Source organism: Chlorocebus sabaeus, chromosome 26 (assembly GCF_047675955.1).
Source record: "Chlorocebus sabaeus isolate Y175 chromosome 26, mChlSab1.0.hap1, whole genome shotgun sequence".
Taxonomy (NCBI): Eukaryota; Metazoa; Chordata; class Mammalia; order Primates; family Cercopithecidae; genus Chlorocebus; species Chlorocebus sabaeus.
The window spans coordinates 11,697,644-11,709,937 of NC_132929.1; positions in this window are offsets into that span (position 1 = coordinate 11,697,644).

Below are 12,294 nucleotides of genomic sequence, written 5' to 3' on the forward strand. Positions count from 1 at the left end.
TCTGTTTCAAATAACTGTCTCAAAAGGAAAAAAAAAACTCTTCATTAATCAAAAGCATCCAGATCTACTTCCCTCTATTAATCCAGGTATATAGAAGCTCCTAACACTTGTAACCAATCTCTGTCTGCTCTAATGGATATTTGGAACCTTTATTGATTTGGGTAAATTTGCTTCTTCTAAGGTCAATAATGATAAATGAGTCATGTTCTGCATGAAGTGACTTGGTACTTTGAATTAAATGATTGTAATTATCTGTAGTTATTCTGTAACTGCTACTGTTACTGCTGTTGACAGAACATCCATGTAATTGTGATGAGAATTTTTTTCTTTGCTCTTTAATAGTTTGGGTGAATGTTATCTGCATGTGAAAAGGCTAATAGTAGTGGCTTAAAAGGCAGACAGGGCAGTGTCAGGTGCCTTCCCTTATGCTTCTGTCGTCATGGGCCGTGTTCCCACAGAGCTTGCTCTGGGTTGGTGTTGATCACAGCCCAACCTGATGGGCGTTGGGAGGAAGGGAAAGCCATGTGCTGCCACTCAATGCCTTTTTAGTGGAAGTAAATCAGGCTCAGAACCCAGGGATGAAACGTTAATCACCCACTGTGTTTCCTAGGCCACCCTAATACGGTATCTGTTTGGAATTCATCGTCAACCCTGTGGTGTTCTCATTGTCTCACTGGTGATGAGAAAATCCTGGCTGCCCACAAGCCCTTGCTGTGCTTCCATCTGCAGCTGCATTTTGAAGTCAGCCTTCTATATACAAAGCCCTGTGTTCTGTCTCCATGATGCAGGGCTCCCAAAATCAAGGCAGGTGCAAATGAGATTGTACTTTCAGCTGGCCTCTGGCACAGATGGATGGATTTGCCCATCAGAGCTTCAGCCTCCAGGTGAGGCCAGTCTCAAGGCAATTTAGCATGGACTTAAAAGGGGGGGAGAAGAGCTAGTTTATTTCCTCCAGCTACATGCTTTTCCTCAGAAACCTAGAGCTAAGAGATTTTCATTTTAAGGCAGATCTTTTTAAAAATGTTTTAAGAGAAAGGCAGGAGGTTGGACATAATATATCTTTCTGAGTCTCAGATTTCATTCCAGAGAAATGAAGCTGAAAGAAATTACTTTTTAAGACCTCTGGTTGCTCTAACATAAGTGGGACAATAGGACTTTTATACGGAGGACAAAGAAATTGCCTTTGAATGCATACGTGTATTAGGAGTAGTTTTCATTACAGACCCTCCCCACTAGCATCCAGTAATTCATCGAGAATTACAGTTAGTAGTTTTTGTGCTGCAAAACTAGAGAGAAAGAGATGGAGTCAAACCTTGCTGGGATGAGAAAGCAATTTTCTAGACATGAAAAAGAGAAAAATGCGCTGGGTCAGGTCCCTCCCATACCACTGGACGTGGCACAAGAAATGTTATAAATGGCAGTTTAGTGCAGACTACTAAGTAGCAGAGCAGGACATGACCTGTGCTTCCAGAAAACGGAAGGGCCAAAGGAGAGCAGTTTTCTAAGTGGTGGAGTGGAAGAGGAAGAGTTGGCAAGTTAGGAGGAAGGGAAAGAGATGAATGAAAGGGGCAGCAGCTTAGAACACATAGAAGAGGCCATTTACTGTTGAGAGTTTTTGCAAGGAGAGCTTCGTAACCTGATTCCAGTTGTACCACTAGATGTGAGTAGAGCAGGAACCGGATGCCACCTTCCAATGACGATACTCCCACGCTGCTGTGCCGACTGTGGGACTTGCCTCTGTTCAGGAGGAGCAGCCGTAGGGGGACGGTAGAAGATTTTGGGCTGGGTACCTCCCTTCCTCCAGGGCATTTCAAAATGAAAAAGCAAACTATGAGGTAACTTCAGTCTGTTTGAGCCCAGAACCTCTCATTCCTGCCACATTTTCTCTCTCCTCCCACCTCTCCTAGCCTCTTAAGCATAGAGATTCCCAGCTGAGATCCATTCCCTTGCTTTCTTTTCTCTGTTTGGGGAGTGATTCTTAAGCCACTTTTTATGTTTCTCATTTTCTGCATCAGTCTAAAATCTCAAACTGGGAAATTTTATCTCCATGAGACTAGGATAGTAGGCCATCTCCCTCACCGAGCCCCCCAGCTGATGAAAAAGAAAACCCTCTGAAGTCGCCCGCAAGTGCCTCTGGCTCCCTCAGAGGAGGAAGGCATTTGTGGCCACCTCCCTTGGTCTCGCTCCTGCAGGTCATAAGGCAGAAGCCAGAGAGCAGCTGTGCTGGGTCACAGTAAAGAAGCAGCGGGCTCATAAGGCAGCAAAATGAGAAAAGCCACTGAGAAAAAGGATGGCACACCACGACAAGGGCTATGGCACCCTTCTCTATCTTTTACTGAGTAAACGGCTAAAACGCCAACACAGCTGAAAAGCCAGCAAAAATAGATGAACTTGTAGCAGGTGTTAGCACTTGTAGCCTTCTAATTTCAGCTTTAACTTCCCAGTCCCCAGAGAATATAGTTTCGGAGACTGGGGAAAGTGAGAGCATTCGTGTTTAAGGTCTGGAATCGGGGGTGTCGGCTAAAGGCCAAAACCTTTAGCTCTATTAACTCCTCTCTGAATCAAGAGAACATCAAGAAGAGACTGGATCTAGTACATTTTACAGATAAACCAAGTGGAGGGTCTGGGTCAAATAGTGAATCTGTTTAAGAAAGAAGAGAATTAGCACTAATACTGTTTTTTTTCTTCCTGCATATGAACTGTATCAACTGTAGTCTCAATCCAACATCTGTGTAACGTGTACAGCTGTATGTAGGGCATTATTTGTCTATGAACAGAAGATCACATACTAGATGCAGTGCCCTTCAGATGAATTGAAATCTGTTAGAGAAGGCAGCAAACAATTGTGTTCCAGCTCAGCCTTTATTATAATTTATCCATGAGTGCTGTGCGCCTCACTGAAGAGATTGGGTTTGAGGGAAGCCAGTTCACTTGCTTACCAGGGAGTTTGCTCTTCATCAGCTTTCGTTGGAACAAAGTACTAACAGCCGAGGTGTCTGTGTTGGTGTCCTGCAAAGATTCCAGCTTGAGGGAGTGCAGGAGGAACCGGTCTGCCATGGCCTTGGTAGACATCAAGCTTAATGTCAAACACGGAGGTGAGGCTGAACAGAAAACAGCAACTGCTCAACGTTATTGTCTCCCCGCTTTATTATTTAGAGACACGTAGTAGACAATTGGGACTTGCTGGCGTCTTGGTTTTAACTTTTCTTCCCATTAACTTTTCTTCCCAATAACTCATGGGGGGTCTCTTTGGCCCCCTTCCTTTTCCTTTACCTCCCTTCCTGACCCAGTTCTCTAATCCTAACATAGGAAAGAAAGTAGTAATTTTTACAATTCTCCTAAAGTGAAGGAAGAGAAAATGAGATCAGATACTTACAAATGGTAAGTGGAAAAAGTACATGTTGCTGAGTAGACCCACAGAAAAATAAAGCATGTTTTCTGATAACCCACAGTAGACAGCCACACATACCCCAAGAAATGCTTAAATTGAGCCTAGTTGGTCCTCTCTGCTCAACAGTAGTTGTGTAGTAAAATGTGTTAATAGCAAGACTTCTTTCTTGAAAGGAGGTGTCTTCAGGTATCTTCAGGGACAAGAGGGTGTCAGGAGGGCAGGGCTCGGGGCTCCTGCTGCAACTGCATATCCTAACTGAGCCAATGGGAGAAGTAGCCTGGGAGACAGGGGAAGGACATTTCATAGCCAGTGTGTAGTAGTCAAACTATAAGAAGCCAGCTGCCCTTCATCAGTAAGCAACAAAGGAGAGAATAAAAAGCTAGGCAAAGTGGAAAAGCAGCAACTGTAAACAGTGGGGGCCCTGAAACATCTCATGGAAATACTTAAGACATTTTTGTATCTCTGTGGTGGTTTGTAACTTTTCATTAAAAAAAAAATTCCATGAGAACAGTGCACATGTATCTTATGAGCTGTGATGCAGCCTTTGCTATCACCCAAAGACAGAGGCCACTCTGTGGAACAGCTTTTTGATGAAGTCATCAGAAAGCTCTAGTTATACCAATCAAGCCAAAGAATAATGGATCATCTCTACAGCAAATACTTAAAGAGAACTAAATTTGGAAAACATGGGATCCTACATTTCTTATCTGCCACAAACTGCAGTTTCCCTTTAAGGAATTGCAGCATGAGCCGCAATTTATCATTGGTACAACAATTATCATTCATATTCCTCAGAAATCGTACGTGCCTGGTTGGCTTAGAAAGAAGTACTAGGATCTACAGTGTCCTTCCCTCCTTTCCTGAGCACTGATAAGGAAGGGGGGACTGTTAAGAAAAGTTATCCTCAGCAAATTATCAATTGCTGAATCATAAAATTAGAGAAATTGGATGCAGCTTTGGCTTTAGGTCTATTTCTTCTTTCCCACACCAAAATGGAATTTTGAGTGAAAAATTGCAGCATCTCTACCCTGTAATGAAATGTGCAGAAGAAATGAAAAACGCATTACTTTACCCCATGTGTATGTACTACATCATTACACCACTGAGAATGTTTCACTAATGATACAGAACATATGGGGGCTCTTACATAATGAACTACAATGAGGTACATTAAAAATATAGATGAGTTTAATTTTATATATTTATTTAATAAACTTTTATAAGGCAGTTTCATAATACTTCTACAGATGGTAATTATTCCCATTGGTGGAGTCCAGGCTGTGTGTTATTACAAAGTTTGCACCAGCATAACTAGGAAGGGATGTGGTTAGCCAAAATGAAGGATATCCTAAGTTCCAAACTCTCGTTTTAATAATTTAGGCTGTGGACTCATTTTCTTCATGTCTTTCTGTGTGTTTGCCGCAAAGCTGTGAAAGAAGATTCTTTCATTCAGTGTAGTATGTTTGCATTCGTGATAACCACTTCCATTTCTTCCAGAGGCTGTTGCTCTCTCCTTTCCTTCCCTCCTACAAAGAAGAAACATGGGACATTTTTTAAAAGTTACCATCCTATGGGAGGCTGAGGCAGGAGAATGGCGTGAACCTGGGAGGCGGAGCTTGCAGTGAGCCGAGATGGCGCCACTGCGCTCCAGCCTGGGCGACAGCGAGGCTCTGTCTAAAAAAAAAAAAAAAAAGTTACCATCCTAGTGCCACAGAGATATGAAAATACTATTTTGATAGAGAATCTGCATACTTTCTAATACAGCACATAATTGGATTTTACAGTCTTCAAGAAAAGAGCTAATTTGGCTTATAGTTAGTATTTTATGATCAATGTATTGAATTTAGATGATAGTTTTCCATTGGATCTATATCAAAATTGTTCAGTAAAACCTCAGTCTTTAGTATTTTCGGAGAGTAAAACTTTAAGATTTCAAAGAGGAAGAAAAAGCTTATTTTGCACAATTCTGATTTTTGTACACTGGTGTCCACATCCACCAACAGGCTGCAACACTTCAGAAACTCCCATTGTAGCGTAAAACTCAGTAAAATCTGATTTTCTATTAGGATAATTTTATATAACCCTTGTTACATCTCAATTTAAGGAAATAATTAGAGCAAATTAGATCACAGGAAAGTTTAATTAGCCCATGGTAGTTTTGAATTAAAGTTCATTTTCTCTGAAAATTAGGAAAGCCTGAGAATTTAGTTCTTCATTATGTGATAATTTAGCATCATACATCAATAGCATCCTGGGAAAGTGACGGGGTATGGCAGTGGTCTGGAGGGTAGTGTGCTCAGTGACCTGGAACCAGACTGTGCCGTGGAAGCTTAATGGTCAGGGGCAGATGTTAGCACATGGAGACCCAACTATTTCCAGTGCGTTAAATTCCAGGTTAAAACTTCCTAATCTTGATTTTGCATTTGTGATATTCACTTTACTTGAGTTCATTAAACAGATTACTTAAAGAAAAAAAAAACTTATTCCCATACTATATTTGCTGGAAGCCTTAAGATATTATAACTTGATGATTCTATCTTATACATACATGAGGCAGTGACTTTTCTGGTTTTAAGTATTTTCACTGTTCTATAATTCTTGTCACAATCACATAAAAGAGCTTTCCACAAATACAACGTGCAGAGAATGTGGCTTAATATTTACTTTGTGTACACAGGATTTGGCAAATCTTTTACTGATAATTGCCTTTAATTAAAATTTAGTCATGGTGACTTAATTCGGATTAAGGTCAATAATTAAGCTCTACCTTTAAAGCCTGGCTGAAATCTCCACTCTTTCAATGAACCCTCATCCAGTTAGTTTCCCCCGTTCTCTTGCAATGCCCTTTCTAGTCAGCCTTCAATTAAGGTTATTTATGCATGCTTCTAACCCTCCTGTGTAAGTCAAGGATTCCTGTCATTCATCTTTGCACTAGCCACAGCACTTTTGGCACAGGGTTTTGTCTATAATAGGTGTTCAATAAATATTTATTTTACTGATCATTAATGTGAGGAGGTATGTATTATTCAGACCACGTGGCTTTGAAACACATCTATGTGCAGTGAAAACGTAAATTTCTTCTTTGAGCAGCTCAGTGTCCACATGATCACCACCACCCATCTCCTCTGACATCTCTATCCATTTCAATTCAGACCAATGAATCCAGTGTGGAAAGCAGGAATCACAGAAGCCAAAATCATGTTACGTCAGTATTTTGTATCATAAGTAGAAAACCTTCAAACATTGAATTTAGCAGATTATACAGATCAACCATGAAATTGAATTTGACTTTTGCTGAATACAATGAGTCATATCAGACCCTTCTGCACAGGAGAGTTCAAATAAACCCAGTAAAATATTTCCGCAGAAGTAATTGGAAGCATTTGTACATGTATTACACTCAAATTAATATGAATCTTTTGATTGCAATTTCACCATGTAGGTATTTTTCTATACCTCTTTCCATTGGTTCCCATCAAAACACATACATTTTGTGTTATCTAAGGACCAATATTTAATTTTGGAGAATAGTTAATATAAATTTCATATTGGTATTTAATAAAAATGTCTAATATTTACAGTAATAGAGGCTGTGTTATAACTGATCACACTTTTATCCAACATGAGACAATGAAGGCAGAGAGAACTAGCCAAGGCTCACATGACAGAGCAGAGGGCATATAGGGTTAGATACCTGTCCTTTTCTCTTGTTAGGATGTTGAGCCATACCACTGTATTGTGAGTCTATTACCTAAAACTGGTTTACCTATTGTAATGTCTGAAGCAGGACCCTGAATATCCCTCACATAAATTTTGCTTCTGAAATCATTTTAGACTTATATTTAGGCATGATGTCTGATATGGGAATTTGAAGTATTCCAAATAAAACAATGCACATTGAGAAAATATGACTTGAGTGGCCTTATCAATGCTTTGCCATTTAGTAAGGGGAATTTATGGTCTAACCCTTTCAACTTACCCAAATTGAGGATTTTGACTAAAATATCATTGTACTCTAAATGGATGAATTTTATGGTATTTAAATTACATCTCAATAAGTGGTTTTATTAAAAAGTACACTTCCTGAAAAACTGCCGACTACCTACGTAACTATGAATGGTTTCAAAAGTCACCCAGATTTGACTATTCAGAGTGTGTGTCATTTTAGACAAAAGATTTGAGAGCTAGAATCTAACTTTTCTAATCACAAAAACTAGAGTCCCAGATCAGATGAATGATTTGGCCAGTATTTCATAGTAAGTTAAAGGCAAAGACAGGTTTTGAAGTCCATTCTTCTAAGTACCCGAGAGCAAAACTTGCTATTTGAAGTTCTCTTGAGTTAATTGCATTGCACCCTGTCTTCTAGGGTCTACACTTTTTCTAAGATTTGTGATCTCTCAGGTAATAGGTAATGTTATGCTTGAGTCAGATCACTTGGTACTGGCCCCAGAACTTAAAAGTATCTAAATGAAATAAAGTTGGATTTAAATAAATATTTTTGGGGAAAGGAAAAATGCTTTCTCATTTTCTTGGTTCTTATTTAATTAATGTTATACATATCTTTCATTTTAAGGTATTTAAAATTATTTCTGGAAAGGAGTTATAAGCAAATGTGAAATTTCAAAAAAAAAGTCATAACTTTGGTGTTACATTGTCTACCCTGTTGATTGTCTCTGAAATCAAAAGCTCTGTATCTTTAATACTATTAAGTCTGCCTGTGAGCTATAAGCCATTTCGTTAATTAAAACTTTTTGAATTTTTCTCTATAAACCAAAACAGACCACTATACTTGCAGCAAATATCCATTTCATTGTACCACATTGTGGTTGAATTCACCATTTTTAAAAAAGAAAACATTTTTTAACCTTTATTTTTAGCTTTTGTTCTAATTTCACTTTAAGAAATGTGTTTCATATTTGCAGCCAAATGAACTTCATATTTGCAACAATAAGAAAGATGTGCTTCTTTCTTTGAAACAATAACCCCTGTTTTTCTGAGACATAAAAGAAAACTGATATTAATGGGGAGATATACCATGTTCCAATATGGAGAAAAAAATTTTTCAAAAACTAGGTTCTTCCTAATTTTCTAGGTTTAATTTGGTTTTATTCCAAATTAACAGATTTTTTTCTTAAATTTTACAACTGTTCTAAAATTGATCTTATCGGGTCTTCTTTTTTTTTTTAAGAAAATAAAAGGGAGGGGAGAAGAAACTGAAGATAAATTGATGTAGATTTTTAAATGTAATAAAAGCTATAACAATAAAATCTGGTACTGACATATGGATCAATGAAAACAAAAATGGAAGCTGGGGGAAAAAGACTCTAATATATACATACTAGAATTTAAATGAAATGGAAAGATTTTTAAAAGCTACATCCTCTGGAGTTTGCTATGGGTAGCAAAAGATATATCTCTTTCAGATCTTTCCAAACATCTACTCTCTTCCTGCTTATAGAGGTTGTTTTGATGGGGGAGAGGGCTGAAATAATTCAATCAAGGGACTTAATCCACAAAATTTGAAGCATTGTAAAGAAAAAATGTTATGCCAAAGTTGTCTGTTCTTTGTAAAGTTAAACTTTAGAGGGCTAGACTGCTCTTTTAGCCGTGAATGCGACCTTAGAAAGCAGGTCCTGAGAAGTATTTTCCACAAGTAGTTGATTAGTGATCCCAGGAAATATTGGCAGGGGAGCGGAGAAGTAAGACAGGGAGGGAAGGCGGCCCAGATAGTTTTTATCAAGCACGTTACCACTGTGAGCAAGTGGAGCCTGATCTTGCTGGGGAAATGTGAGCACTGGTGTAAAACATACACCTAGACTCAACCACTCCAACCAAACATGAGACCACTCGCGTATTTACTCAGCACATTCTCTGTTATTGGTCTAGGGGTGCTGGATTGGGGATAAGGATAGGTGTTATTCTCTAGGCACTTCCAACCTGCTGCTGCAACCTGTAGACAACACAAAATTTGGTGGCCAGATAAAGCCTTGGGTAAGTAAATGGAGGTGCTGTTAGTTGGAAGTCAGACCGGCAAGCTCTGAAGTGCTAAAGGCCAGGGGAAAGAGATGAAGAAAGAACTAGCACTATCTGACACAAAGGCCAATACTCTAGAATCTTACTTCACACAGTAAAGAAATAAGGATTTTTGGTGTTCCTGTGATAACCTGAACTGAAGAAACAACAACAAACAACAAAAAGATGGGGAAAGGAAGGCTGACCATTGTTGAGTTCAGGAAAGATAAATCAGTATGGAGAAATCAACCTGGCATCTGGCCAGTCTAAGGGAGGAATCACTGTGACCATGATCTGGGGGAGCCACTGAAGAATTTTAGATGCAGTGATGTTTCACAATGAACCTTGGGGTGTTTCCCTGTCTGTTTATACTCTCCCTCAATTACCTCCAAACTCTCAGTAAGAATTCAAGTGTAATAGCCTTGTGTTAGCAGTGCCTTGGGAAATAAAGACAAAGGGACTGTGTCCCTGCTAAGAATGAAGCTGTTCAGAGTGGTGGTATGATGGTCACACGTGTTTCACAATTGAGCAAGGGTTTGGCATGAGATGTAAGCACTCTGAGAATGGAAGTCCCACAGGTATCCCTGGAAATATTAGGGAGACTGCTAGCAATCCTGTTTGTATAGATTTGGTTTTAAAGAATGACAGCAGAAGGCTATAGGACTTCTGAATTTACTTAAAATTTTGATGTATTGCTTATTTGAAATTTTTGCATTAGTTTTGGTTTTTCAAATACTGTATTGAAATATTTATATTAATTACTAAAGGTTTTTTGGTTTCCCCTTTAAATTTTTCCCAGAGGTGAGTTCCTTACTCATTTGAACCAAATGCTCATCTTCACATAGAGATATTTGGGCCCCACCATATAAAAAAATAGTAGTATCAGTTCCTGGGCAAAGGAAATGGTGATGGGAATTGATTTGCTATTTGGGGTGGTGGGGGGGAAAGAGGTTCTAAGCTCATTCTTTGTAGCAAATACATTTTTGTTTATTAATGTGTTAAAAATTTAAAATAACATTAGATTTTTGGATACAGAAGGGACTTCTCAGCATAAAATAAAAGAAAAAACTACAAAGAAAAATATGCATAAATTTGCATAAAATTAAAGCTATTCATTTCAATAAGCATGAAACAATTAAGAGAATCTAACAAATATTTGTAAAAACTAAGTTATTAATACATTAACATTTTTGAAAAGTAATTTTGAAGTTAGAATAAAGATCGTTAAAGCTATCTACTTCTTAATACAGGAATCTCATTGCTAAAAACTTACCCTTATAAAATAGAGATGTGGCCAAAGATTTATGTGTATCTGTAGTGTTTTATAGCTTACCAGTAATAACAAAAATTCTTGAATCTAAATGTAAAATTATAGGAATAAAGAAATTATGACCTAAACATAGGATGGAACATTATACACATATAAAGTATGCTTTTAAAGATGATTTAAACTGGCCTTGAGCAACAGCAGTGGGTCTACATGGCTGAAGAGACAACGGGAACATGCCTTTGAGCTGACCATGATCATTGTAATGGAGACTATACTTGACTGAAGGACAATTTGGAAGATCTCCTGCTTCCAAAGTTTTTTGGATTGTGTAAGTTCTATGATTCTGACTAAGGTCATAAAGGAGAGGAAATAAAAAAAATGACTTGTTGGATTTCCTAGGATGCCAAATGTGGTTTGATTTAGAAAAATATATATCATGCAGGAAATATAATCTCACAGTGATGGGATTATGGGTGATTTTCATTTTCCTGTTCGTATTATGTTTTTCAGCATTATATTTAAGAATGTGTTCCTGGCGCAAAGGTTTTCGTCTCTCCCAGCTTATCACTTTGGTATATCTTCCAGATGTTTTAGAGAAACTTCTTTCAAATAAATGTGATAATTTTGAGCTGTAGGAAAAGGCCTATAGCTTGAAAGTGGAATTATTTATCCTAGTAACTTTCATATTTTAATAATATAAAGCCAGGCTTAGGAAGCATATGTGTAAAAGGAATGAGATGGCAGCAGAAGTGTAATGTATGTTTCGGCAAACAAATGTCAGAAGATGCTTTTTAAGATGAAATTATAAGACAAGTCTTTTGGTCCTGGTTGGTGAAGGTGGTTTTATCAATTGCTGAGATGTTCATTTTTCACTCATTCTGTGTGAAATCACAGGTTGTAACATTAGGAACACTAAACTGAGCATCATGGGCCTGAGTTTCCAGTGTCTCTTCTAACACTCTCCATCCAGGAGAGCTTAGCTTCCATTCACCTACCAGAACTTCCTTGTTGTCTGCAAAAGGAGGAACTTTCTGAAAATCTTTTTTGAATTTTCAATTGCATCTCTTTGAAATATTTGCAAATAAGATTTTATTAAATCAATATTTATTCATAAGTGGAATTCACCATTAGAATTGCCCACTTGGAACCTACAAAATATACGCCAACCAGTGATTGCATTTTATACAGTTCCTTGTATCTTTAAACCTGGGCATAAAAGTTCATAAGCGACTCCAGCCCAGAATCTGAGAAAGCAATCCTTTTAATCTAGTCAAATAACAAGGAATCTCCCATTAGAAGATACAAAGAGATAAAAAGATGATATACAAATATATCATTATATATGATACATATTTAAAATTATATCTGACATATACACTGCACCTTAGAACAAACTTTTCATATAACTTTGGCAATTTTTGATTGATGGCATTTTAAGGTACATCTTTATTTTAGGGATACTGATGCCTCAAAACTGGACAGTGAATGTACTTTAAGAATAACAATGAATCTAAAGTACAGTAGCACCATGTTTGCTCAATGGAAATATCCAGTACTGTACCACAAATGTTAAATTGTTCTTCCTTAAAGAGAGTGACATCATGCAGGAAACTCAAATCAA